Raw genomic sequence first — 7,008 nt, forward strand, 5'->3', positions numbered from 1 at the left:
CTGCACTGGATGCCCATTTGTGTCCAGGCTTGATTCAAAGTGTTGGTTTTTACCATTAAAGCCCTAGATGACTTGGGGGCAGGGTACTTACAGGACAACCTACTTCCATATTGTCCAGCCCACCAGTTAAGATCTAGCTCACAAGCTCTATTCTCTGTGCCCCGCCTTCAGAAGTGACATAAGTTGTAACCAAAGACAGGATCTTTTCAGTAGTGGCACCTGGCTTGTGGAATGCCCTTCCCCTTGAGGGTCACCAAACACTTACGTTGCTTTCTTTTAGGTTCTAGGTCAAAATTTTTCTGTTCACCCAGGCTTTTAATTAAGATATTGATTTTTACTCTATTTTAGTCTGGCAGTTTTTGTTTTAGGCTTTCAGTGGTCTGTTTCTATGATCTATGCTTTTAATGTTTTGGTTTTTATTATTGTTATCTTTTGGTAAGCCACTTTGTGCAGGTTCCTGGAGAGGCAGCATAAAAATGGTCTAAATAAATAAAAGCAAATAAATAAATACAGCATCCAAACTCATGCTATGTTCACACATGCAGGCCTGTTACTGGAGCTCCCATAAATTTATTGCTGAGCCCTTGATGAAATGCTACTGAATGTGTGAATGATTTCCATGGAGAAGCACTTGAACTGATTTTCCCATCAGGCTTATTTTGTGAAAAAAAGCCATTGGTCATCACAAAAATCACAGGCAATTACAAATTTTACGAGCATAAAATTGCAGGATTAAACAGATCAAGGAGTAACTTATAACCGGAATTTACATATAACTCAGGATACAGGTGAAGAAGTACCTATCACCGCTGAAGTGGTGTGGCTGTTTATGATAAATGATTGCGGTTATAAGAAACTGCAATCTCCTGCATAAATTTTGATCAAGTTTTCTCTGGCTGCGACAGCAAACAGGAAAACTTTCTAAGCTAGGAACTGCACTGCATTATTGATAATAAAGTTAAAAACTTTTTCTCCAATTCATGGTTACATAAATATTTTGTATGAAAAACGGGAATCGAATTTTCACTTAATTATGCAATTCACAAGAAATGTTCCAATTGACATTAGTTGGTACGGGAATTCTGTGGTGGTGATTAATCCATGATTCACACATAACATATCTGCATAGAGAGTGAACACATGCAGAGGAAGCATCTGGATAAGCATGCTGGCCCCTTCTCCTGAAAAGAGGTGGAGTGGCATCTCCTGTGTAGAGTTATTCTATTCTAAGGCCATATAAATCAATGGGCTTAAACTGTAGTAGCTAGTGGGATTTAAAGGGTGTAACTCTGCATGTATAGCAGCAATACACTTGTGTTGTTAAGAGAAATCCTCTTAATTCTTCTTTACCCAATTTCTCCTTGAAATCAACAGTTCATTTATTTCCTTCTTTTTAAAAGGAATTTGGAGTCTGTTTCTAATCAATTCTATTTTGAAAAGAGGAGAGTCAGGAAAGGAGGGTCTGCAAACTTTGAGGATATGGGGGCTGCCAAGAGAAGAGAAACAGGAAATAGTATCTGGAAGAAGATACAGGGGAAAGTGAGATGCCCCACCCACAATTTTCTATAGGTCCCCACCATGGAATGATGCCCACCCTGGTGGGCACCATAGAAACTTTCCCAGACTGGCAACCAGGGTTCCCGCTAAGCTGAGTTAGTGTGAGCTAGCTCACTGTTTTTTAGGCTCTGGCTCACACATTTTTGCCTTGGCTCAGGAAGGATGGCTCCAGAGCAAACTAATGTATGCAGCAGCCAAATCGCTCGCTCACAACTTTCACGCCGGTAGCTCACAAAGTAGAATGTTTGCTCACAAGACTCCACAACTTAGAGGGAACATTGCTGGCAACTGGCACTGTGCAACTGGGCCAGACTTTTCCTGGGAAGAGGCTGCCAGGGGGAGGGAAGGAAGGAAAGCTGAAGACAGGGGGACAGAAGGTGGTGCACATACAGGAGCGACATGCCCAAGTCCAAATGAGACAAGAAGGTTTCTTTGACAAAGACCATGAAGAAAGGCTTAGAATTTAAACAGAACTTGATAGAAGAGCTCCAGAAATGTGTGGACACCTACAAATATATCTATTTTTTTTCCATTGCCAGTATCAGAAACAACAAACTGAAGGATATCTGCAATGCCTGGAGGCACAGCAGGATCTTCATTGGAAAGAACGATGGTAGCCCTGGGATGGAGCCTGGCTGACGAGTACAAAGAGAACTTGCACTGGGTCAGTAAACGTTTGTGGGGAGCAGTTGGCCCCCTCTTAACCAATCGCACCAAAGCTGAAGTCCTAGTGGTCTGCAGAGTTTAAAGAGATGAACTTTGGCCAGGCAGGAAACAAGGCAATTTTCACCATTGGCCTGGATATGAGACCTCTGGAGCAGTTTCCCCACTCCATGGAACCTTAGTTGCAGCAACTTGAGTTGCCCACAGCCCTGAAAAAATGAGTGGTGAGTCCAGTGTTCCCTCTAAGCTGAGTTAGTATGAGCTAGCTCACAGTTTTTTAGCCTCCAGCTCACACATTTCTGTGTTAGCTCAGGAAGGATAGCTCCAGAGCAAACTAATTTACACAGTAGCCAAATCGCTTGCTCACAACTTTAATGCTAGTATCTCACAAAGTAGAACTTTTGCTCACAAGACTCCACAGCTTAGAGGGAGCATTGGTGGTGACACTGATTTCAGACTATGAGGTCTGCAAGAGGGAGATATACCGACCCCTGAACATGCACTCATCCTGAAACTCTTTGGCTACAAAATGGCAGAGTTCGGGGTGACAATCAGGAGCATGTGGCATGCTGAGATGGGAGGCTATGAGCAGCTCACAGGAGATGTTGCAAAACAGATGGAAGAGGAGGATGAGGGCAATGCTGACTTGGCAGAAGAGAGCAACAAGGAGGCGGAAGACTGACCGTCCTCCACAGAAGGGATCTTTGGGAGTTCATTTTCCATTGGGAAACCAGACTGAGCTGATCAGCTAAAGACTCTATTTATCGGAAGACAGACACTTTTTATAAAAGTGTAAAACAAGTTTTAAAAAGATGGGGACATGAATAGTATGCAGATGGAGAGTGATTTCAGCAAAGTGTACTTTATTCAATCAGGAAGAAGATGACTTTGGCCAGCTCGCAGGCCGGCTTATATCCCCTGAGAAACCACCACCCAAAACACCCTTACTTCCCTATAGGTTATTTACAGTGGCCGAGAGTCCCATAGGCTCTTGGCCAGGAACCTAGTCCCCTGATTGGAGAGGGCTAGGATCCGCATAGTCCATTGTCTCTTGGAGCGAAGCTCGACATTTGTCTCTGGACTTGTCTGGACTTGTCTGGACTGGATACATTACACCCCTCCCCCCTTTGTCCACAATGCACCCATAGACAAAGTCCTTCAGGTGGGCTGGTAACTTCCTGGTGCAGGTAGAGCGGCGAGGTTCCGGGACTGCTGCGGCTTCTACCCCGTGAACCCTCGGAGGCGAGCTGGCCGGGAGAGCCGCTGGGGACACCTCCAGAAGAGGTGTCTCGGATTCAACTAAGGGTAGAGGCCAGGGGTCAGCCACTGGGAGTTGGGCCTGGGGTGAGGTCTCCGGAACCTCGGCCATGTCCGAGTCCTCGGGGTCCAATGGCATCGTCCAGCAGTGTAGCTGGTCGATGTGCCATGTAGAACTTGGCAGTTCTCACAAGAAACCTCATACGATCTGGGGCCCTTAACTCATATGAGTTAACTACGTGCCGGGATCCAGGTGGGCCCCCGGGCGTAGTTCTGTGCATACAAGGGATCTTCCGGGAAGAAACCTCTGGCTGCCTCGTGCGTCTCTGTGCCCATGCCTCTGTCGATGCCCAGTCGGGGTGCAGACGATCCAACTGGGTTGCCATGCGGCGGCCCAGAAGTACTCTGCCAGACTGCACCCCGTAGTGGTGTGGGGCATCATTCACTGGCCGAAAAGGAAAGCCGCCAGTTTATAATCCCAGTCCGGGGAGTCCAAGCGGCGGAGAGCATCCTTTGTGGTTCTGACCATGCGCTCGGCCTGGCCGTTGGTGGCAGGGGGGAATGGGGCCCGTAGTAGCTTGTGAAGTCCTGGAACTCCACTGACGTGAACGCCATCCTGTTGTCCATGACCAGTGTGTCAGGGATTCCCTGGGCGCTGAAGATCTGCCACATCGCCCGGATGGCCACCTTCAAGGAGGTGGCGGGCACAGGAACTACCTCCAGCCACTTGCTGAAGGAATCCACCAGGATAAAGAAGAGTTGCCCCTGGAACGGTCCTGCAAAATCCAAGTGTAACTGGGACCAGGGGTGGTGGGAAGATTCCCAGACCCGTTCCGGGGCTTGGGGAGGCCCGGACCAAGACGCTTGGCAGGGGGTGCACTGCTTCACCATGTCCTCTATGTCCCGGTCCAACCCCGGCCACCAGACGTAGCTCCGGGCCAAGGCTTTCATGCGCACCACCCCGGGGTGCGTTTCATGAAGGGTGGTGAGGACCCGCTCCCATAGGGGCTTGGGGATGACCACCTTACTACCCCACAAGACACAGCCTCAGTGGACGGACAGCTCATATTTCTGGGAAGCAAAGGGCATTACGTCAGGGTCTCCTTTGGCCGTGGGCCACCCCCTCACCACCCAGTCCAAGTCGCGGCAAAGTACCTTATCCTTGGAGGTGCTGCGAGCCACCTCCATGATGTGGACCGGCCGATCCAGAAGGATCTCCAGGAGAGCGATCTGGTGGGCAGGAGCTGGATCCAGGTCACAGATCGGCAGCGGCAGGCAGCTCAGGGTGACCGTGTGGCCCATTGCCTTGCCCGGGCGATGGACGAAAGCATAGGAGCACCCCGCCAGGAAAATAGACCAGCGAAGCACCCGGGGCGAAATCATCTGGGGGGTCGGGGGGTTGGGGGCCAGGAGGCCCAGCAGCGGCTTGTGGTCCATGAGGACCATGAAGGGCTGCCCGTACAGATAGTGACGAAATTTTTCACCCCGCCACAATCGCCAGCGCCTCCTTATCGATCTGCGCGTAATTGCGCTCAGCCGCTGTTAGAGTCCTGGAATAATACGCAACCGGGACCTCACAGCCGTCCGGCAGCCTGTGGCTCAGTACCACTCCCACCCTGTAGGGGGAGGCATCACAGGCCAGCACCACCAGGAGCGCCTCATTGAGATGCGCCAGGACTGCATTCGAGATGAGCAGGTGCTTGTGGCGGACCCCAGACCCAAGGTGCTGACTTGTCCAGGAGGCAATGGAGCGGTTCTGCGACTGCAGCTTTGAGGGGCAAAAAGGAGTGGTAGAAGTTCAGGAGCCCCCCAAAAGCCTGCAGTTCGGACTTGGATGCTGGAGGTGGCACTTGCGTGATGGCGGTCACCTTGTCCGCGGTGGGATGGATGCCCGAAGAATCAAGGGATCCCTCTATAAGGACCTTGACAAGCATCTTGTTGGGGCCATCGGGGGGCAAGTTACAAACCTGGTGTTGTGGGAAGTGGGCCGATATGGAGTGGAGGTCGCTGGGCGGCTCCGGCATGGTCTGGTGCATGGATGACTTCTGCCATTGTCCTTTGGAGCGGCAAACCCGGGAGATGCCTTGATTTGTTGCAGGTCCGGCAGACCACATTTCGGAAGTGGCACGGCCGGCGCTCGTGGTCATCCCCACAGCTGGCGCACGGAGCCCAAGTGATCGAAGCCTTGCTCGTTTTGGAGGACCATTGATGTGGGCGCTGGGATGCCTGCTGGCGGACCTGTAGTATCTTCTTCTCGTCCGAGGCGTCGGAGCCGACAGTCACTTGGGTGCAGTGGACCGCCTTGGCACGGCGGTTTGGATGGGCCTTCTCATAAGCGGTGGCCTCCTGAATCGCTTTATCTAGGTCCAGGACAGATAAAAGTTGGTTGGCTGGTGGGAAGGAAAGAAGAAAGCAGGAAAAAGATGAAACAGTGGAGGGAAGGAAAACAAGGTGTCATTGTGGCTCCCCTGCTTGTTAATCCATAACCTTTGCACCCCCCCAGACTGGGTAGGGATACTGCCGAGGTGTCAGGATCCCAATCTGCACACACTATGCCTGCCATGATTATGGGCATTCTGTTAGTAATAAAAAATCACACAGAAGACCAGAGAATCTTATACAGCTAGAGAATGAGTGGCATACGTACTAGGGGAGAAAATGGGTGTCGTGAAGGTTAGCACTTAGCTAATAGCAATATGTTAGACCAGGTGAAGCAACAGACTGAATCTTTTACTCATCCTCCCTCCCTCTCCCCCCCCTTTTTTACACAGGAATGCTCATTTTTTATCTAGCATTTGTCACCTCTGAGAGCTGCAGGTGCTCGGATGGATTTTAGCAAATGCCTCCAACTGTGTGACATCTGGAAGCTGTCACCAGACTAACAAGAGGTAGCCTTTTGCCACAAGGCCAATGCTTTGGCAGATGCTTTCTGCAGCCCCCCTCTTACCTTCCCTTACTTCTACTGTGCCTTCCATTTTCCGAGCAAAATGCTGCTTTTCACTTACAATTTAAGGAGCGCTGAGCTTTTCTGCAGAGTGCAATTGAGCAAACAGAACAACACAAGAACTGCTTTCCTGGTTCAAACTAAAGGCTAATCCTCTCTAACAACCCTGCTTCCAACAGCAGCCATCCAGGAGCCTAGAAGAGCTTGGAGGTGCTAACCAGAAGCGGACTGGAAACTTAAAATAGCCCTGGAGCAAGGCCACCTAAGTGGTCCCTGAAGAAGGGATGGAGCTGTAGCTGAGTGTAAAGCCTCTGCAGAAGGTCCCAAGTCCAGTCCTTGGCATCTCCAGTTAAGAGACTCATAGAATCATAGAAATGGAAGGGACTTCCAGGGCCAGTTTGGTGTAGTGGTGTGCAGACTCTAATCTGGGAGAACTAGGTTTGATTCCCCACTCCTCCACTTGCACCTGCTGGATCACCTTGGGCAAGCCATAGCTCTGGCACAGCTGTTCTTGAAAAATAGCAGTTTCTGTCAGAGCTCTCTCAGCCCCACCTACCTCACAGGGTGTCTGTTGTGGGGAGGGGAAG

At 50.2% G+C, this 7,008-nt stretch overlaps 1 pseudogene; it reads left to right on the top strand.

Moving 5' to 3' along the window:
* Positions 1 to 1,956: 1,956 nt before the first annotated feature.
* Positions 1,957 to 2,902, top strand: LOC107109144 (annotated as a pseudogene).
* The last annotated feature ends 4,106 nt before the right edge of the window (positions 2,903 to 7,008 follow it).

The sequence above is a fragment of the Gekko japonicus genome, unplaced genomic scaffold (assembly GCF_001447785.1).
Source record: "Gekko japonicus isolate JY-2015 unplaced genomic scaffold, Gekko_japonicus_V1.1 scaffold3577, whole genome shotgun sequence".
Taxonomy (NCBI): Eukaryota; Metazoa; Chordata; class Lepidosauria; order Squamata; family Gekkonidae; genus Gekko; species Gekko japonicus.